A 22,368-nucleotide genomic window follows, 5' to 3' on the forward strand; every position below is an offset into this window, starting at 1 on the left:
CTTAAAGACAAATGATCCAGAGTAGGAACCATTTTTCTGCTTTCCCAGCTTTCATCTTCTAGTGAATACAGAGAGAGCCAAGCTTGGCAAAGGAAATGCTTACCTGGGGATTAGCCCTCACAGACAAAGTTCCTTTGAGGACAGAAAGCTGGGTCCTGGAAACGTGCTTCCTGGGAGATCAGGCTGGGGATATCAGCCCTGAGAGTACAAACTACCTTCGCCTAGTGCAGGCCAGGCTGCCCAGAAGCCTAGCATGACTTCAGGAGCCAGTGGCTAGGAAGAATTCTCTGGCATTCTTGCCTGTTTGGGGTAACTGGTTTCTCTGGAAAATGAGCCAATATTGTTCTCTCAGTCTCTGTCAGAAAAGCATTTACCCAGGTATACCATTTTGCTTCCTAGTCCAGGAGACCTGGTGTCCATTAATTACTGTGCTACAGTCTCGATTTCTCAGGGCTTTCCCTAAGGACTGATTCACATTTCGGTGGCAAAGTGGATGCTAGAGAGCATAAATTTCAAGTTCACTCTCAGTGTGGACTCTGACATTACTCACCGTGGACCTTAGGCAAACACCACAAACTGTGTGTGCCTTGTTTCGTCACCCAGAAAGTGGAGAAAGTAACAACTTCTCCAGAAGGGTGTCACTAAGGTAGAGTGGGTAGTTCACATAGAATCGGTGCCCGGTGTACAGCATGAGCCAATGTCCTCCAAGGCCATCGTCCCTCTCCTTGCTGGTCCCCTGTAGAGGTTTCCTGCTATCCTTCATTTACCAGACCGGCCTCTTAGTCTCAACTGAACTCTCTCATTCACCTTGAACTGTCTTTCGTCTTACCTGACGTCCTAGGCTGATGGCTTTTGCTTGTGTCTTGGTGTCTGTTAGGCTCAGTGTAACTATAATGTCTTACCTTTGTCAATTTTAAATAAACATCCAAGATTACCTCTGTAACAGGAATCTTAAAAGATCTTATTAATATAAAAACAAACCTGGAGCCAGGTATTGCGATAAATGCTGAATGATCAGAGAAAGAGAGCAAGCCACAGTTAACCTCACCTCACCAATTCCTCAGCTGATCTCGCTTCCTCAGACTGAAAGCCTCTGTGTCCTCATCTGAATGGATCTCAGCTAAACTGCTGCTAAAAGCCTAGAAGCTTAACCAAACTCTAGTTCCTGGTCTTCACCCCTATATACCTTTCTGCTTCCTGCCATCACTTCCTGGGATTAAAGGCATGAGTCACCATGCCTGGCTGTTTCCAGTGTAGCCTTGAAATCACAGAGATCCAGATGGATCTCTGCCTCCAGAATGCTAGGATTAAAGGTGTGTGTGCCACCATTTTCTGGCCTCTATGTCTGTCTAGTGACTGTTCTGTTCTCTAACCCCAGACAAGTTTATTAAGGTGCACAATATATTGGGGGACACAATATCATCACATACCTCCAATGAAATAAGCCTTTTAGAGCCCTTTCAAGTTACTATTTGAAAATGCTACTCTGAGTCTCTCTTCCAAGTTTAAGACCTGTGTCCCGTGTCCCCAACTCATCGTTTCCTAAGCTTCTCCATTCCCTTCCCCATTCTGGATCTGGTAGTTTCATCATCCTGTCTCACCAGGGCTCATCAGCTGGATTTCTCTTTTTCTGGACAGACCACCTGTATTAGAAACCTCCAGCAACGGGAGAGCCAGGTGAGGCCTCAGCAGACATAGGTCTGTGCAGTTGCTGTGGAATGGATATGTGTATATATATATCTGCTCCCACTTCCCCATCAGAACATCTTCTGCATCCCATCATCATCTTTGTTGGGAAATATTTTTTTAAGATGAAAGGTTCCCCCCTTATGAAGGCTTCATAAATTCTTTGAAAAGACAAAGAGTCCCGGGGGAAGTTTTTCAAACATCAATACTTCCCTGAAGTGGAAGTGGGGCAGAAAAAGGCACCTCTCACCACTGCCATATTGGTTAGCTCCCCACCCACCTGTCCATGGGTTGTCACTGACCCAGATCCAACAAATGTAGACACTCAAATCTCCACTGAATTGGTTGGCATCTGTTGTGAAGTGAAAACAGCAAAATAAATGGTCCTATTGTGTCAAGGCACAACCCGGAACTGCCTTAGACACAGGCTTTCATGCAGGGCCAGAGAACTCATTTGTTGGGAGGACCTGTGCCGCTACTCCGCGTGGCTTACCAGCTTTGTCTCATTTACCCCTGCCTGCAGCTCTGTAAGGCAGGTTCTGTTACTCTCCTAGCTCACAGCAGAGAAACAGCCTCCAATGGCTGAGATAATCTAGAAGGTGTAATAGGGTGAGCATCTGATGGTTTTCGGACTCCTCTGTAGCTGCCAAGCTTTGTCCTCATATATTCTTAGTTGTCGGCAGGACATAGAACTTTTCCTACAGCAAGAGTTAGGAGCCTATCACCACCCCTGTAAAGCACCCATGCAACCCTCACCCACCTCCTCTTGTAGAACCCTCATCCCGAAAACACGAGTGCAAACCCCTGACGTCAGAGCCAGACACTCTAGCCCCTGACTCTAAGAACCACGCCCCACAAGCTGCAAACACTCAACAGACCTCCGCTTCTTCTCTGTCTGTCTGTCTTTCCAGGACAAGTTGGGTCTGAAGTGTTGTCCACATGGGTGATGCTGAGCAAACAGCATCCACGGGACTATTCACATCTGTACATGAGCAAGTGACAGCCAGATCGCCCCGGGCCAGGCAGCTGCACCAACTATAGACTCTAAGAACTTAGAGAGAGGGCACAGGAAGGGCAAACCAGCTTAGGAGGAAAGAACGTTGAAATCAGAAGTCGTACAAAAGGAATCACTGCTTCCCACTTACACAAACAGTTAAGTCCCCAACACCAATTATAACTACTGCTGGGTGAATCAATTAATACAGAAAAGGTTGATGGCTGCCCCAGTTTAGGGCACTGGAAAATGCACAGACTGGTGTAGCACAGTGTAACCTGTCTTGAAACACTATACTAAGAATCCATGAAGCCTGAAGTTTCATTTATTTTATTGAATTAAATATAATATAATATAAAATTAATCATATTGCTAATATGATATGAGTTTAAATATGTTATTATAAATTCTGGACACATAAAAGAAAAGTATATTAGGAGCATGTCCGTCATGATCAAAGCTTCGTCATCAACTCTGTCTATAATTCTAACAATAACAAATGTATACTATATAAACTGTACTGAAGGGCTGGCCCTGCGCCCAGCAGTAGAGGGTCAACACAAACTCAATGGTGTTTTTGTAGAATTTTTTGTTCATATGGCTTTGTTTGTGCATTTTTTTTATCTTACTGTCTTTTGCTAATATATTATGGTTTCTGATTTTGTGTTTTGAGGGGTTGTTTTTTACACACACACACACACACACACACACACACACACACACACACACACGTATGTGTTTCTTGTGCTTTTTCATGGATTTGTTCCAGGCTTGTTTGCTTTTTCATTTTCCTGTTTGTTTTCTAAAGAGAGAGAAGTCATGGAGTTGGATGGATGGGAAAATGGAGAGGATCCGGAGGCGGGGGTCCGGGGCAGATGCAGGTGAGCCATGATCAACTATATTGTAAGAATTTAAAAAAAGTTATTACTGTCAAAAAGAAAAGAAGTTATACCTACTGCAGCTGCTACCCTCATGGTAGACACCAAGAACGAGAAGTATAACAGACCCGGGGCTGGTCTCTATCTCTGTCCCACCCAACAGAGCAAGCACACATTATCCTTTCTTCAGTAGGACCCACCACCACACAGGGCTCAGTGGAACCCCAAACGCCCTGCGGGTTGCTGTTGCCAGAGCAGGAAGAGCAGCTGCTGTGGCTGCCACAGGCTGGGGAAGCCAGTGGTGATTCAGGGGTAGCATGAGGTTCCTCAGCTTGAGCCCTGTGAATGAAAATGTGAAGAGGATAGAAAAAAAAAAAAAAAAAGCAGGAACTAATTGAGACCAGTTCCTCAAGCAAAGTATGAGAGTCCAGCAGCAGCTTTGCTACGAAGCTGATTTCAGCTGAACCGTCGGAAACACGTGATTTTACAGAGTACAATTCTGCACAGCTTCATTACGGGAACTAACACTGTCTAATTTGTATTTTTCTTTACCGGGAGCTGTCAAATTGGGGCTCTTCTCTTCACTTGAACGGGGCCACTAATGAGGTTTCACAGGTGTAACACAAGCTCCAGATTAATGTACAGGAAGGAAACCGGTTTCAGATCTGAGCTGTTCTTCTGATAAAGTACATTCAGATGACTCTCCTGGAATGCCCTCTGCTTCACTGTGGGAAGCAGAACAACGCCTCCCACCCAGATGCCTGCACTTGAATCTCCAAAACCTGTGATGCTCTCTACCTAGCGAAAGGGATGCTGCACATGCACAGCTCAGAAGTTTGGCATGGGGAAATCGCCCCTAGGGGGTCCACTGGAGTCAAGGGTCCTCATTAATGACAGGAGAAGCAGAAACAGCAGAGTAACATGTAGTGAGCGACATGTGGCCCTTTACCCGGAAGACGACAGAAGAAGGAGCCACAAGCCAGGGCATGCAGAAGACTTCTAGATGTGGGGAAGCAGCTTCTCTCACCAGCTCCTGTCACGTGTTCATTTTATCCCAGAAGAGACATATCTGACTTTGGTTATCCAGAAATGTAGGATGACATTTAGGCCACTAGATTTACAGTAACGCGTTAAAGCAGAAATTGGAAACTAACACACTCACCTGCCCTTTCTTCTCACTGTACCATTACCTCCCTCCAGAGCACAGTGACCCTGGTTGAATCAGGAAGCTCTCTGCTCAGACTCATGGCACACCCACAGAATAGAGCACATGACAACCTTCTTCCTCAGGGCCTTGAGGAGCATTGGCTCTCTACCATGATTGCCTGGTGGTCTATCTGCCTCCTTCACCAGACCGCTAACTGCTGTAGGCAAGAACTGCTTCTTGGAGGATTTGTGTTTCCTCTCTAAAACAACAGTTCTTAACCTGTGGGTTGTGACCCCTTAGGCAAACCTCTGTCGCCAAAACTATTTACATTACTGTAACACGAATTGCTAAACAGGCTTATTAATTTAAAAAATGGAGCCAGATATTGGGGTGAAAGCTGAGGGATCAGAGAAACAGAACAAGCCAGCCAAGTTCTTACCTCGACGAAATCTTCAGCCTCAAGACAGTGAGTTCCTGTTTCCTCACACCTTATATACCTTTTTCTGCCCTGCCATCTTACTTTCTGGGATGAAAGGAAAGGCATGTGATCTCAAGTGTTGGGATTAAAGGTGTGTGCTACCACACCTGGCTCTGTTCCCAGTGTGGCCTTGAACTCACAGAGATCCAGACAGCTCTCTGTCTCCTGAGTGATAGGATTAAGGGTGTGTGCCATCACTGTTTGGCCTCTATGTCTGATCTAGTGGCTGTCTCTGTCCTCTGATCCCCAGATAAGTTTTATTGGGGTACACGATATATCACCACACATTACTATTCATAGCAGTAGCAAAATTGCAGTTATGAAGTAGCAACTAAAGTAATTTTTGGTTGGGGGTCACCACAACATGAAGAACTGTATTAAAGGGTCACAGCATTAGGAAGATTGAGAAACACTGCTTAAACACATCTTTTCTTTTTCTTCTCTCATAAATTACATCTTGACCACAGTTTTCCCCTCCCTCCACTCCATCCAGTTGACCCACACACACTCACACTGTAGGAGTCCCATGAGAACACAAAGCTATATAACTATACATATATGTAAAGGCCCTAGCTCAGACCTTTGCAGGCTCCATGCTTAAATAGTTCTTAACGGACCACTGCTACTTCCAAAAGCTCCAAGCATCTCATCTACCAGAAACAATACCTATTTCCTCTGAGACTGTGAGTAAGTGAAAAATGAAGAGAAGAAAGTGATGGAGATTCAAAGGGCACCTGTGCACGAGTCATGCCAGAGAGCAGTGATGCTGCATGGGACAATTTGGAGAGCAGTTACACAGTGCATCCTCTCCCACGGCCCCGATTTAAAATAATTGTTTGAAGTTAACCTATAATTACATCATTTTCACCCTTCCCTTTCTTCCCTCCATCTCCCCCCCATGTGCCCCCTTGCACTCTCAAATTCATGCCTCTTTTTCTATAATTGTACATACACACACACACACACACACACACACACTCCTAAATATATAAATACGACCTGCTCCATCTCTTTAATGCTACTTGTATGGAAATGTTTTCAGGGCTGACCAATTGTTATTGGATAACCAATCTTGGTGCTCTTGCCTGAGGAAGATGATTTCACCCACCCTCAGCATTCCCTAGTTGACTGTATTTCTTTGTCTAGGGTTGAGGCCCTGTGAAATTACCCAACATCATACCAGCATGGCTATTGGTGTTATCCTTCTTTAGGTCTTGTTTAGGCAGCCATGTTGAAACATGGATGTAGCTTCTCTGTCATTTTGAGGAAACACAGTCTCACAGCAGACTTCCTGTCCCTCTGGCTCTTGCAATCTTTTCATGCCTGTAACAAGTCTTTGTCTGTCCTGCCAGCTAGCTCCCAAATAACAATATGGAGACTCAATATTGATTATGAAATCTTAGACTACAGCTTAGGCTTGTTCCTAACTAGCTCTTATAACTTAGATTAACCCATTTTTATTAATCTACATTTTACCATGTGACTTTTTACCTTTCTTTAATTCTGTATGTCTGACTCCCTCCATGTCTCATTGGTGTCTCCTCTGTGCCTTGATTATCTCCTCCTCCTTTCTCTCTCTGCCTAGACGTCCCACCTATACCTCCTGCCTAGCTATTGGCCATTCGGCTCTTTATTAAACCAACCACTGCAATGTATCTTCACATAATGTACAAATATCCCATAACACTCCCCTCTTACGCAGTGATGCCTGAGCCTTCGATGCAGGAGTCATATTGTAGGTACATCAGTTGTGGTAAGGAACCACACCATCACTTATTCTCTGCATTTTAATTAGGTGTGGTTTCCTGTAATGCTCTCCATCTGTTGCAAAGAGAAGCTTCTTTAGAGGTGAGAACTACAGTGACATGTGGGTATAAGGATAAATATTTAGAACCCAGTAAGGGATTATGCTAGTTTAGTAAAGTGGTTACCGGTTCTCCTCCAAGATCCATGATCTCACTAGCGATGGGTAGTTGGCTAGGTCTCCACTCCCTAGCGTGACTTTCCTCTCGTTGAGCAGGCTCCCATGGTGCCTGCAAGGCTCCCTGATTCTCCCCAAGACCACATCATCGGATTCTCTTTCAGTGGCTGTCCCTGAGGATTCTAGCTGCTGTTCCCAGGGCTAACCCAGCCCAGCCAAATGTTCCCTTTGCTCAAATAACTTTGCTTTGGGTTATTTTGTTCACAGCAGTGCTACAAGAGAAGGTGACCTGTTTCATTTAAAAAACATGAAGGCTTTATCTATATTAATAAAAGAAAAGTTATCAAAGCAATGCAGCTATTTTTCTGGAGGAAAAGGGAGGGAAATGCCTCATTGAGGGATATAAAATTCTGAGGGGAACAGAAGCAAGGTTTTACAAGACTATTTGAGATAATGTCAAGTACAAGAACAAAAGAACATAAACCGAGGCTCAGAGAGGGTCAGACCCTCAAGGAATTTAGGCGGAATTTCTTTAGACACAGAAGCAGGTTTACAGACTAAAAATCAGAGGGTTGAAATGGGGAAAGGCTGTTGTAAATTTATTTGAAGCCGTTAGACAAAAATTGTTCCCTGAGTTCTCCTCAAACCACAGATCATGGTTTCTAATTCTTAGAACAAAGCAACCTGAATTGTGTAGTGGTCTCTATTTTAGAGGTCTCATTTTTTTTTTTTTTTTACCTTCTTTCAAATTAGTTCTTTAGCTACTTGGCCAAGTCTTAGGTTGTATAATCCAGGGAACCCCATGCTCCAAAATTACCAGACAGCTTTGTTCTCACAAATGAGAAAATAAAGATATCCAAATGTACCTGCATGCCACAGGATAAGCAAGCGGTCCCTCCCTGATTGGGTAGACTTGGCACCCAGAGCATCCTTCTCCTTTCCAGTTACCAGCCCATGTGCCTCGGATGCCATGGCTTCCATGCCAGACACTGCCTTTGGTGAGGTTTGTTTGAAATCCTCCTTAAAAGATGTCTTAGGTAGAGTTTCTATTGCTGCCATGGAAACACCACGACCAAAAAGCAAGTTGGAGAGGAAAGAGTTTATTTGGCTTACACCTCCATACTCTGTTCATCGACAAAGGACGCAATAGTGGCACAGCTCTCAGTGTTGTTGTTCTTCAGGTCTTGTTTAGGCAGCAGTGTTGAAGCATGGTTGTAGATCCTGTCATTTCTAGATTCACATTCTCACAGCAGGCTTCCCCCTTAATAGCAAAGATGCTGCTTCTTATCTTAGACCCTCATTTTGTGATTCTTTTTAAGGATATAATGTGGGAAGTCATGTTGATGTCAGAGATCACCATTGTTATTACTTGCCTACTGCTTTAACATAAAAGATAACTAGTATTTTCTGTGTCAGTTACTTGACAGTCTTGGTAAAGGAGGACTAGCTTGGTCAATGCATGTGATGTGTTCAACAAAAAAAACTGTTCAACATTTCTAGAAGGAAATGAATCTTGAGCTAGCAGTTGTAAGGTAGGTACAAGTTGAAAGTGTGCAGAGGGGAGGTGAACAAGGGACAGAATGGGACAGCATGTGTGGAGACCATGTGTCTTCAGCAGAGGACTTAGGCATGACACATATGAGCAATGTCCTTAGCACAGGCCAGGTCACACAGATAAGTCCAAAACAGGTCAAAAGAACAAGCCATTTGTGATGGATAGTTCTATGTCAACTTGACACAAGCTAGAGTTATCTGAAAGGAGGGAACTTCAATTGAGAAAATGCCTGCATAAGATCAGGCTGGGGGGCATTTTCTTAATTAGTGAATGATGGGGAGGGGGTGCAGGCCAGTTATGGGTGGCCCTGGGTTTTATAATAAAGCAGACTGAAGAACAAGCCAGTAAGCAGCACCCGTCCGTGGCCTCTCCATCAGCTCCTGCCTGCAGGTTCCTGCCCTGTTTGAGTTCCTGTCCTGACATGATGAAAAGCAATATGGAAGTGTAAGTCAAGTAAACCCTTTCCTCCCCAACTTGCTTTTTGGTCATGGTTTTTTTTTTTGTTGTTGTTGTTGTTTGTTTTTGTCACAGCAGCTATAACTGAGACATCTTTTAAGGGAGATTTCAAACAACCCTCGCTGAAGGCAATGTCTGGCATGGAAGAAGTCATGGCATCCGAGGCACATGAGCTAAGGTAACTGGAGACTAGAGAAGGATCCGAAATCAGCTCATTTCCCCACCTGTCTACTCTGCATTAGAGCTAAAGATGAGCCTGGCCGGGTGGCGCAGGATACAATCCCAGGTACTCAGGGGGACAAAGGCACAAGGATCACAGGTTCAGGCGAGCCAGCAAAATAGACTGAACCCAGGACTAGCCTGGCAACGTAGTAAGATCCTGGATCAAAATTCAAACAAACGAAAGTACAAAGGAGGCTTGCGGTTGATCGTAGGACAAAGTGTTAAATGGTCTTATTAATTAAAAAAAAAAAAAGAAACGGAGTCAGATATTGGGGTGAAAAGCTGAGAGATCAGAAAAGCAGAGAGAAGCCAGTCATGTTCTTTCCACTTGGAAATCCTCCACCAAAGAGATCTACTTCCTGTATACCCACACCTATATGCTTTTCTGTTCTGCATTTCACTTCCTGTCTGCTCCCAGCTACATCACTTTCGCTTTCTGCTCAGCTCTGTCACTTCCTGTCTGTCTGTACAGACCTCCAGACCTTTATGGTTAACTAGTGTTGGAATTCAAGGTGTGTGCCACCACACCTGGCTCTGTTCCCAGTGTGGCCATGAACTCACAGAGATCCAGATAGATCTCTGCCTCCCGAGTGATAGGATTAAAGGCGTGTGCTACCACTGCCTGACTTCTATATAGTGACTGGCTTTTTCCTCTGATCCTCAGATAAACTTTATTGGGGGTCACAGATAAAATATCACCACATTCGAGATAGTTCAGAGTTTCAGAGCTTGCCTGGCATGTTCAAAGCCCTCGGTTCAATCCCCAATCCAATCAGTTGATTAATCAAATAAAATAATAGGTTGTTGCACCAAATTGGCACCAAAAGCTCTTGGGGTCGGGGGTGGGAGCAGCTGGAAAGATGGCTCAGTAGATAGAGCACTTGTTGCTCCATCAGAGGACCTGGGTTCAGTTCCCAGTACCCATGTGGCAGCTCACAAGCACCCGCAACTTCACTTCCAGGGGAGCTGACACCCTCTCCTACCCCCTGCGGGCACCAAGCACACTGATGGTGACCATGTATTCATGCAAGCACTTACATGTACTCATAAAATAAAAACAAGCAAGTCTTTTCTTTTGTGTTAAGGTAAAGGACTAAGTGTCTTAGTCCATTAAGGCTGTTAAAATAAAACACTACAGTCTGATTGGCTTATAACCAACTGACAGAAAGTCATCTGTGCGTGGTAGTGCAAGCCTACAATCCCAGCTACTCTGGAGACTAAGGCAGAAAAAGCACTTGAAATCAGGAGTGCAAAACCAGTCTAGGCAGCGCAGTAAAATTCCATCTCAAAAAAATAAAGGAAGAGAGGGGTTTCTCACAGTAGACCCAGCAGTGCCTTTTTCTTACACAGTGGAAACAGCTCATCCTCTGCAGCCTCTTTTATAAGGGCACTAACTCCAGCCGCAAGGTCTCTCTTCTCATGGCTTACTCTCCCTGAAAAGCTCTCATCTCCTGATGGTACCACCTTATGGGCTGAGGTTTTAATATATTGATTTTAGGGGAGACTCAAATATTCAGACTATAGCAAACACTTAATGCTTGCAAGGGTGCTACATGAGAAATAGTCTTACGTTAGCAGATAGGCAGTTAAACTTGTTTAAAAAAAAAACTAAAACAAAAAAACCATTTAAGAAGCCAAAATTAATTCACTAGTTGAATATATTGAGCACTCAATATTTACTGGGCCCTGGCCTTTAAGAACATCTTGCTTTTTTCTTTTCTTTTTTTTTTTTTTTTTTTTTTTTTTTCTCTCTTGCTTGCTGCCTTCTGGGTTCTGGAGCATCATTGACGTCATATCCATAATTGAATCTTTGTGTCCCTCCAAATTCAATATTGAAATTCTATCCCACCAGAGATGGTGGTTTCAGAAGGTAGGACTTCTGGCAGCGGATTAGGCAGAATCCTCAAGAATGGATCTGGTGACTTCCTTAAAGAGATTGCTGGGTATTCCATAGCTCTTTCCACAACATGAGGACAAAGTCCCTTCAGACTCCCAGTAGCCCAGTATCTTAGGTTCCACGTCCTCCAGAACTGTGAAAAACATGCACGTTGGTCATAAGCCAAGCTCACCTGCTAGGCAGGAGGCGCTTGTATCCCTCCATTTCATGCCCTCTCAAAGCAATCCTGCTGAGTCTTGCATTCCATTACCAGAGCTTTGCATGGACCAATTAATGCAGTTAAGTACAGTGAATGGCATCAAACTGGTTTGAGTTGAAATAATCGAATTATATATCCTTGAGAATAAAGCAGATGGTGTTCTGTTTGTTTCTTGGTTGTTTCAAATAACCTGAACCCTGAACACAAGTCTGGCACTTCATCTGGTACTCAGTCTGAAGCTGGCCATCTCTCCTAACACTGAGAGCAACTGCGTCAGATGTCGTATACGTGTGAAAGCCTGTCTAGGAAAATTGTCTGGCGATTTCATGATGACGAGGGATACAACAAATGAATCATCTCCTCATTGGCTGATCTTAAGATCTGACTCATTCCGTCAGGATTCCGCTAACTCAAGCTCAGACAGATGGGTACCAGGGAGAGCTAATGGCTAATAATAGGATTTTTCTTACCCAGAAGTATTTGCATTGTGAATGAGGGCAGTGAAGGAAGAGTGGGGTTTTTTGTTTTGTTTTGTTTTTGTTTTTCCCAACAGGAATAACATGGTAGCTGATGCATGGGGACAAGTGAAGAGAAATGGCTCTCAGCTAACTTCCTCGTATACATTAGGACTTGAATTCTGTCTTTTTCAAATTGTTTTAGAAATCAAAATGGTCCAAATGTAGTTCACAGTATCTCAGATGCTCCTTTCTATTCTGCATGTGCCTTAGAAATAATGTCATCCATGAGTATAGTTCAGCAAATAGAGTCTGCATTTACTAAGCATGCATCAGGAACCTTGCTGCATAAGCACCTCCTTCTATGTTATCTCTCGTTTGATCCACACAATCACTCAATGAAGTCGCCATTACTTTTGTTATTGATGAGGAAGTCAAGGCTTACAAAGTCTTGTTGTCTAATTGGTAAAGTAATGGTTTAACCTTGTCTGGCTGATCACTAGCACTCACTGTAGCAAGATGATTTTCTAGACCACTTACTGGACCCTGGAGACTGGATTATAACAGCCTTGATTAGATCAGAAAGTTTCCAAGACTTTTGTCCTCATAGCACATATTAAATAATGCTGTGGATGACCCTCTGTACGCTGTGAATATGTATTACTCTCATTGGTTAATAATAAAGCTTAGGCCTATAGCAAGGCAGCATAAAGTTAGGCAGGACAATCAAACTGAGGACTGGGATGAAGAAGGGAGGAGTCAAGAGGGACAAAAGTGAGCTGCCCAAGAAGCAAAATGTCAGAGGATCAGTAAAGTCACGGGCCACATGGCAATACATAGATTAATAGAAATAGGTTAATCTAAAAGTAAGAGCTAGTTAATAATAATCTTGAGCTACTGGCTGAGCATTTTGTAATTAATATAAGCTTTTGTGTATTTATTTGGAACCAGACGGTCAGGACAGAAAAACTCCACTTTTGTTTACAAAATAATACCTCCTTAATCTCTTTGCCATTTTGCAACTTGAAAAGCACTTTTAGACATGCCACCTCATTTGATCAAAAAGATTTCACAAAGCAAATATCACTTTTGGTTTTATCGATGAAACTATTGGCTAGAAGTGGTAGAACTAAGTTAATATGTTTAGAAATGATGAAAAATTTGTAGGTGGGAATGAAAGGACATGAACTCTGGAAGGCGAGGTGAAATGACATGGACCAACGTCAGAATTTTCATTCCGTGGACAAGCAGCCACCCGTGTAGAGGTGCCATCAGAATTGGGTCTTCCTATATACACAAAGCAGGGTGAGCAGAGGCCAAGGTCAGCTTTAAGGAACCCACATCTTTCTCCTTTGGAAACTGTTTTTGGCTCACAATGAACAGATTAAAACATTCTAAACTCATACCAGTAATTAAGTCAGATTCCAAAATTTTTTCTTTGCAATTTCCACAACATTTTTCTCCTTTCTAAATTGTTCACTTGATCAAATCCCTGTCTGTTCCTATCCTTTCCTCATTCACTTTTCAAAGTATAAAAATGTATATGCTCATTCTCTAAACTTTAACATCCTCACAGCCCTTCCCAATTTTAGAATATCTACTTTTTAAAGCTATATTCTTGGTTAAGGAGAAATTATATGGTATTTGGCTAGAGATCCAAAGAAGTACAAATTCTACCCTTTCCATAGGGACCAAGAGGCAGAAAACACACAAGGAGAAGTAGTACAAATGAAATGTAATACCACGCTCCTATTAGCCAGATGTGTATGACTTAGATGAATCCTATTTCCTACGTACCACTGCCGACCATGAGGAAATCCCTCTGGCCATTATGCTATATTTATGTTCCAGGAGTAATAGTGACAGCCTTGGATTCTGTTCCTGAAAATTTTCCCACTGTCAGCCTGCCAACACATACCAAATCATATCTTTAGAGACCACAAAAACTGATATTCGGTGTATAGCGGGAATGATCTGTGGTTACAATAAAGCTAACATCATTGTGTTCTGTCCTGTCGGGTGACTCCAGCCTGTGGATAGCTTCAGACAACTGTAAAGCAACCAACAAAGCCCCCGGAAGAAACACTTACAAAATGGGAATGAACATGTGTAAGGGCAGATTCTCCCTCTCCCAACAGATTGGGCAATGGAAGTTCTGAGAGGTTAAACGCAACATCCAGGGCTCAAGGGGAACCCACAAACTCTCCAGCACCCCAGGGCTCCGTACACCAGTCCACAATTTAATGAATGGAAAGTACTTCTGTCTTCCAGAGAACAGATAAGCATAAGAAATGCAATGCCTGATTTAAATTTTTCTTTGCTCTCCACCTAGCCAGGTCCTGCACACCCTTCTCCAGGCTCTAGCCTAGTAAGTGTGGTCCTCACTCCTCATCGAGGAAACTTCTCTTTACAACAGACCATTGCAGAAAACCATAACTGCTAAAACTGCAGAGATACCTCTACAACACACTCCCATACCTAAGGCTGGAGGAATATTTTGGAAGAGGGGGCAGAAAGATTATAGGAGCCAGAGGATCAGAGTTCACTGTGAGATTGTGTCTCTTAGTGATGTCAGAAGCTACACCCATGAAGTCTCACCAACATCATGGCCTAAACTTAGCTGAACAAGGACACCAGCAGCAGACATGCTAAAATGTGGAGAATCCAAGAAGGCCTCAACCCTCCACAAAGAACTACAGGCAACTAAGGAATACTGAGAGCAGGAGAAATAGTCTTCCCCAGGGAAGAGCACACCAACTGGTTATCCAATACCAAATGGTCAGCCCTGAAAACATGTATACTAGTAACACTGTACAGACCGGGCGGGTGATATTTACATATTTAGGAATACGTGTACACATACATATATGTGTATGTGTGTAAATAATTAATGGAAAAGAGGCCCTGAATTTGGAAGAGAGCAAGAAGGGGATACACGGAAGGATTTGGGGGAGGAAAAGGAAGGGAAAATGATGTAATTCTATTATAATCTCAAAAAATGAAGGAAGTAAATAAAATTAAAAACAAATTTCCCTTTTCAGCCATTTCTCAGCCACCAAGTCCCCAAATGTAATAGGAATTAAATACGATGATAATTCAAAATGTGGGAAGATCTAGTCAGGTCTGACTAGCTGGAGTCCAATAATTGAAGCACACACCCTGGAAGCTTTTAGTTATTGGTTCTGAATGTTCTTTCGTAGCTACTCTCTACAGAGTTTTTCCCCCCGCCCCTATCCTGCTAATTCCATTCACTAGAAGCTGAAATGGACCCCACTTCCAGAGAAACATGATGTACCAAGGACAATTATTATGTTAGAATCTGAATGTGCATAAGCTGGAGCCTCGGATGTTTAAATTAACCTTTTAAAAAATATTTTCTCTGTGGCCCCTATATCCCATGGAATCACAATTCTAGAGAGCAAAGACAAGTAACTTGGTCATATTTCCTAGGGGTTTAAATGCCTCTTATTAGAATCTTAAGGAAAATACCTTGAGTCATAGACTGAGTACCCACAAGTATGCTTTGTTTGGCTTTCAAATCCAGGTGCTCTGACCATACTAGGCAGCATCTCTCCATAACAAATATGGAGAGGAGGAAGGGCTGTCCTCTGCAGAGAAAGGGCGCCAGGTCCCCACTGTCTCTGCCACCTGTCCCTAGTCCTCCCAGTCCATGGAGGCATTTGAGTTTGTGAACCCTGCTCCAAAACAATGAATCTCAACTTACATCAAGATCACTTGAAGGGGCTCTCCATGCCAGTCTCCCTTCCTCCCAGATAGCTATGGACAACCATAGCCTTAATTATCATCCAGACCATCAGTGAAACAGAAAGGAAAGGGTGTTACCTTTTCCCAAAGATTTTAATCTATATTTGCTTCCTACCACTAAGGCAATAATGAATTCTCTGTTGAAGTGTGACTGACAGTCAAAACCATCCACTAATTTGCCTAATTCATTCAAGCAACCCATCAATGGAGAGGAGAAGAGAAGTCTTGCAAGGCGATCATTTCATGCCGATAAAACTGTTAAATTATCCTAGTCCAAATTGTCAAAGCAATGGCATACAGGATGGAGTTTTACTTTTTAGAGTTATAACCTATGCTTTGCATCTTTGCTAGGAATGAAAACAAACAAACAAACAAAAAACCCTAAAACCATGTAAGTTCAAAGTCTAGCCAAAGCAATTAGTCCTATAAGTCCATCTGTGTAAGAGCCGGCATCTTGATATCTGAAAACATCCATCTTCGCAACAAACTCTAAAACAATCCAAGTTTCCAGGCTTGTTCTAGAATGGTGCTGCTCAAGGTGTGTATGAACGCTTTGCCTGCGTGTGTGTGTGTGTGTGTGTGTGTGTGTGTGTGTGTGTGTGTGTGTGTGACCATGTGTGCCCTTAGAAGCCAGAAGAGGGAATTAGACCCCCTGAACCTGGAGTTGCAGACGATGGTGAGCACCATGTAGGTACTGGAAACTGAACCCAAGTCCTCTGCAAGAGCAACACATGTTCTTAACAGCTGAGCCAGCCCTCCAGCCCCAAGGTGTAGTCTGTAGACCAATTATACAAGTATCACTTGAAAGACTGATAGATATGCCAGTTCTCCTGAACCATGACCACTAGTCAGAAGTCTGGAGGCAGAATCCATCGATCTGTGTTCTCAAATCCCTCCAGGTGATTCTGGTGTGTGCTTAAATTTCAAGAATCAGGAATAAGGCTTCAGAATTTTCTGGAAAGTTGAAAAAAATCAGAACCCTTAAACCCTAATCCCAGATTCATTTCTATCAAAATCCAAGGTGACACAATCCCTTCCCATCACAGAATCCCACTTTGAATGGCACTTCTGAATTCATGGTTCCCTGCCGAGGGTCCACAGGAATCTGAAGAGAGGAAAAGTGAGTTGATCTGCCGGTGCCAGCCTTAAACTACTCAAATAAGTCACTTTCAGGGATAGGATCAGGCCCTCAGCACTTTAAAAGCTCCTCGCACAATTCTAAAGCACAGTTGAGTGGGGAGCAACCTCTACAGGGGTCTTCAGCTCCCCCAGCCCACCTGTGTCTTCATTTTCTACAGTGGATGCATCCTGAGCCCCTTCCTGCATTAAGAATGGGTGCCAGTGATTTCAAGCATTTTAGTTGCTTTTCAAAGTGCAGCCTCTCATCAGTTTAGGGAGATTTGTGACCAACGGTTGTTTTCTAACCCTTCTTGGATTCACATCTGAAGATAACGTTATTTGGGGATAAGTGCTAGGGATGATTTCTGCCAGTAGGTAGACCCTGCAGCAGTGAAAGTTACGTGCCCTCCGGAAACCACATTCCCTGGCAAAAGAAGTTTTGGCTGAGGAGGAGACACACAGCTATTCTAATAGTCTCAGCGTCACAGCAAGTTCCTTCCAAGCAGCTTCTGCAATGCCCAAGGAGATGCTAAACCCATTAAGTTAAGTCAACACCGGTACTGAGATGGCACACGGGGTCAGGGGACAGGGGACAGGGGACAAGAGCATAAGACATTCTCTGGGCAATTGTTGGAGGAGATGCTCTCCAACTATACAAAACCATTGTGGAGACTTTAAAGAAGTCTTCACGAAAAATGTGGGTAAATGATTGTATTTGGCCAAAACATTTATAGACCCACTGGGTGAAAATGTCTTAAGACTTGAGGGTGGTTTTTTTTTCCCTAAAGTGGCATGCACCACTGACAGCTCATCAAACAAAGGGAAGCAGAAAGAATAGAAAATGCATATTCATGTGTAATAACATAATAAAAAGACACTGTAGGAGCAAATATTGATAGACAAATGTTTTCCTAGAGAAAGTGGTATGTATATTTTAGCTTCATAAAAATACACTTGAAGACAAAAAAAAACTTTTTTTTCCATTTTGGCTTCATTAGAACAACAAGAGGCTTTGTGTCTCCCATCAAAGCACACCCAGACCCTTTTGTCATGTCTGAGAAACTATTGATTCCTCTATTAAATTGTGCTATATGGAAAAATCTTGACAAGAGCAATATCATTTATTAGACTAACAAATATGTTAGTTGAACCAGGTTTGTAGACTTCTAAAATCCATTATACAACTGCAGCTCTTTTTCAGAGACCAGGATGTATTACAGAGACCAATTCTCAGGACACAGTATGACTAATTTACTGGCACATTCCAAGAGACCATTATATCTTAAGAAGTATAGAAAAATTATAACCTTCAACTTTGGAGAAAATCACTAACAGCTGATGTGTCTGTACTGAAAATTTCAACAAGCCATGTCTACAGCTCCAAGGATTTCCACACTCAGCATTTTCAGACACCAAAGAGGAAACATGGAGAACAACTACAGACAGCCAAGTGAACGGGAAACCTGAGCTCCTTTTGAAATGATTAATATGCATGAGGTCATCAAGCCCTCACTCCAGCACTGTCTGTTCATACTGAGTTTTCCACACACCCGAGTCCATTCTTCACCTGTTTTGTTCCTGTTTCACTTTTTCTATGGACAATGCACCCAGAGAGCCCTTTTTAAGCCCTAACATAATACGCCCTAGCCCTAGATAAATACATTATCTTCCCAGAGCCCACTTTATTCAGACACTTCTCTTTGCAGAAAAGAGAATTGAAGCCCAGAAAGAAAACGAGCCTTCCCCAACAGAACAGAAGACCACAGCAGAGCCTGGCTCCCAGTGTCACATGCCTCCACCTCTCAGCTATACAAACTCTGTTGTAAATCAGGTGAGGAAAATCCAGTCCCGTTTTAACTTAGAATGCTCCCATGCAGCCTAGGACCCTCCCTGGGAGATCTCGACTTTATTAAGAAGTTCATCTCTCCTCCACAATCAACAAATGATGTGTCGTCTGTGCCCTAGATCTTAAACAGGTAGCCTGAGCTACCTGCTGCCAAATGTGCGGCCAGCTCCAGGGAGCTATGTGCTTGGATGGGGGAAGGTGGCCTTTGACAGAGTGACGTTTGAAGGGAGTTAAGAAAGATTCTGGGCCACTTGGTAACCCCCAAGCACTCAGCCACTTGCCAGTGCTCTTAGCCTCTGGAATAAAGGTGAGAAAATTGAGATTCATCATAAATCTCCAGGGAACCCAAAAAGAGGAAGAAAACTCCAGGACCTTTATCCACATCGAGAGGAGAGGCTTGCCCTCGAGCAGACCAGAGAGTTGTGACAATGCCAGCTTTGGTCACCATTCTTTGCCAGTGTGACACAGAAGAGCTGGAAAGTAGGTAGGGACTGAAAAGAGGGAAGAAGAAAAGAGAGAATGAAAAAAACTAAGTGAAGAGAAGAGCTGTGGCAGAGAATTCCAGTGCTTACCCATAAGCAGCTCTCTTTGCCCTCTAGGACACTGTTTAGGGAGGGGCTGCTCTTCCAAGCCCTTGGAGAGGTCCATGTGACTAGTTAGGTCACAATGGACTGCAGTGGTGTGCAGCATTTATTCCAAGCCCCTTCATGACAGCCTACCCAGATCAGGGAGCACTCCCCACAGAAGGCATGCTGTATCAACACATGGAGGACCTTTGTCCTGGAGTGTCACCTAGAGCTCCACACAAGCTGCCTTCAGTAAGAAATAAATTCTGCCATTCCAGTCGCTGAACTTTAGTGGGTGTTTGTTGCTAAGGCATACCCCAGCCTCTGCCAGTTGACAGAATAAGGGGGAGGAAGCAGAGGAGTGACTGAAAATGAGAAAGGACAGAAGCCAAGGAGATAGGGGGAGATAAAGGGGAGGAAGAAGAGGGAGAGGAGGGGGGAGAAAGGGAGGAGGAAGAGGAGGAGAAAGGGGAGAGCCAACTATAACCCCTCGTACAAACTGCCTTCTGTTTCTGACAGAGACGTGTTTTGTAACAACTCCCAAGGAAGAAGTCAGTGCTCCAGGGTCACCGCTTCACACTGTGATGCATGTGTGCGCTCATCTTTCTACTGAGTCACACTTAACGCAATACACACACATACATTAATCACTTGCTCGTTATCAAACATCCACCAAATGCCAGTCACCACAAGGCGACATTAGAGACCAAAACACAGGCACCGTCCCTGGCCTTGTGGAGTCTATAAACTACTGCTCCCTCCCCCTTTAAACTGTCGGGATCCCCTTCCAGCTGCGGCTGGCAGAAGGACAGAATGATGACAAACTCGGGCGCCAGGCAGTGGTAATTTGGGGGTCAGAGCTCCCTGCTTTGGCTGGTTCTGCAGGGACCAGCTACTTGATAAGTTGACGAGTTACTTTTCCGTTGCTATGAAGAGGTGAGGTTACCTGGCATAGACAACTTTGTGGAGGAGAGCTTTGCGCAGGCTGCTGTTTCAGAGACTCAGTCCCTCTGATGGGTTCTGCCCATCATTCAGCCACTGAGCCCAGGGGTGGCAGAGAGGAGCGGCTGATACAGCTGAAGGGCAGAGAGCAGGGGGTGGGGCATCCCTGGGGTTGTCCTTTTCTTCTGTGCCCTCAGCACTTGGGACTGTGCTGCCTGCCTTCAGGGTGGACCTTCCTCTTCCTCCAGCCCTCTCTAGAAATGCCCTCCCAGACACTCACATACGCGGGGGATGCTAAAGCCAGTCAAGACAGCAATGAAGATCAACCACGCCCAAGAGTGGGCGCTGGGGGTCAATGCCCTCATCTCTGACACAGTGAAGTTAGGTGTAATCACCGCCACATGACTTCGAGTCTAATGTAAAGTCACGTAATAATAAGAGCCATACCAACCAATATTTATTGACCACTTGTTACATTCCAGGCACCCACTGAGCCTGGACAATTGCATTTAATCCTTTTTTAATCAGTCACCACAGGGAAGGCATTATTTTTCCCAGTTTGCAAATAAGCCTTAAAGAGGGAGAAGAAACTTCTCAAGCCCACAGACCTAGTAAGTGCCACATTGGAACTATGATCCAGAGAGAAAGCTGGCAAAATCCTGAGCCTCCACCCTTAACCATAGCGCATCATAAAACATGACTTTCACTGTGACCAAGCAGAAATTGCAGAGGGGACCGGAGAGATGGCCCTGCAGGTAAAGGTGCCAAGCCTGAGTTCCATCTCCAGGATCCATACAGAAGAAAACTGGCTCTCACAAGTCAACCTTTGACCTCCACATACCTGCTGTGACACACACCACATAAATAAACATATAATAAAGGAAAATAACGTTGCTTTAAATATCCATGTAAAAAATAAATGTTCTTTTTAAAAAATTTAAGGAAATTTAACATGGGAAACAAAGCAGCTATTTTTGTTTTGTTGTTGTTTTGTTTTGTTTTTTTCACTTTCTCTTGGAGATATCAATGCTACATCCCCTCAGGTCCTAAAAGAGAGCAAGCACCTGTTACAAACTGTTGAATAATTGCCTTCTATCTTTGCTAGGAAATGAAGCACTTTCATTTAGGATGTATCAGGTTCCTGCTCTGTGCAGATCTTCTTGCCTCATCTAAGCCACAGAAAAGATAACATGAGCTTCCTCTTTAGACCAGACCCATCTTTCTCAGTTCCTGCAACCTCTGGGACAACTCCACAGCCTTCCTTTGTCTACTCGGATCCGTTGGGTGACTGGCAAGTTGCCATCTGGGGTTCCTGTATCTTAAGGGCCAGGCATGCCTTGCGGAAGTAAGCTACCATCGCTCTTCATTTCAGCCACTGTTGGCTAACTTGTGCTCCTGTCTGTCCTAAGAACTAAATAAGAAAACAAACCAACAAACGGGTACAGACATTTTCCTCTAGTCCTGTAATGGAACTTCAGGCTGACTGGGTATTTGGTGAATCTTGGCGATCTAACTTTTTAATTTAAAAGTTGTTTGGAAAGAGCACTTGAGTAGACATTCTAAATAACCGCCTGCCAGTTCCAACTAGCATGCCTGGGAACCCAGCAACGAGAGACGGGTGTGCAACTGTCGGCAGGAATGAGACACCTTCCAACTCGTAACCTGGAGGCTGGGCTACATACTGATAGTGCAATTGAACAACTTGTTCTAATGGAGAGAACCCTCTGCCAGTGAGTGCCACACACATCCTCATCCTGCTCGTCTGGTGCGGTGTCTTTAAAACGCTTCCATGTGTTCTGAGTGTTTTATGAACAGAAGATCTCATGTAGAATGCGGACTGTGAGCTTGTCTTGAAGTCAGATGATCCTGCAACACAGGAACTGTGCCCCCCTCCCTTCAGATTATCCTGGCCGGTAGGGAGAGAGCAGCAGTTGACCTTGGTGGTCTGGGCTGAGCTCGCTGGTGCTCAACAGTCTCTGCTGCTCCCTAACACCTGGCCTGTTGCCTGTTTGTTACCTCCCTGGATATTTCAGGCCCTTTAGCGGGTCTGTTTAATCCAGGTTGCTTAGTAACACAAGGAGATTGTGCACAAGCTATATGTGCCAAAAACCTTTTTAAAACTCCTGATCTAGTGGTTCCCCTCTCTCTTGATTAACTCTACCTAGCATTGTAAGATTGGCCCTCAAGAAAATTTTGACTCGCCAAAATATCAGTCTACGACTAACACACCACTCTCAAATGA

General features: G+C 43.9%; 1 long non-coding RNA gene across 1 annotated transcript in view; it reads right to left on the reverse strand.

The window, feature by feature from the left end:
- The window catches only part of LOC121828694 (uncharacterized), a 30,505-nt gene extending 10,888 nt beyond the window's left edge, over positions 1-19,617 (reverse strand). The window contains exon 1 of the long non-coding RNA XR_013050527.1: positions 19,191-19,617. This is a non-coding gene — a long non-coding RNA (uncharacterized LOC121828694). The remainder of the gene's footprint in view (positions 1-19,190) is intronic.
- Positions 19,618-22,368: the final 2,751 nt, after the last annotated feature.

The sequence above is a fragment of the Peromyscus maniculatus genome, chromosome 4 (assembly GCF_049852395.1).
Source record: "Peromyscus maniculatus bairdii isolate BWxNUB_F1_BW_parent chromosome 4, HU_Pman_BW_mat_3.1, whole genome shotgun sequence".
In the NCBI taxonomy this organism is placed as follows: domain Eukaryota; kingdom Metazoa; phylum Chordata; class Mammalia; order Rodentia; family Cricetidae; genus Peromyscus; species Peromyscus maniculatus.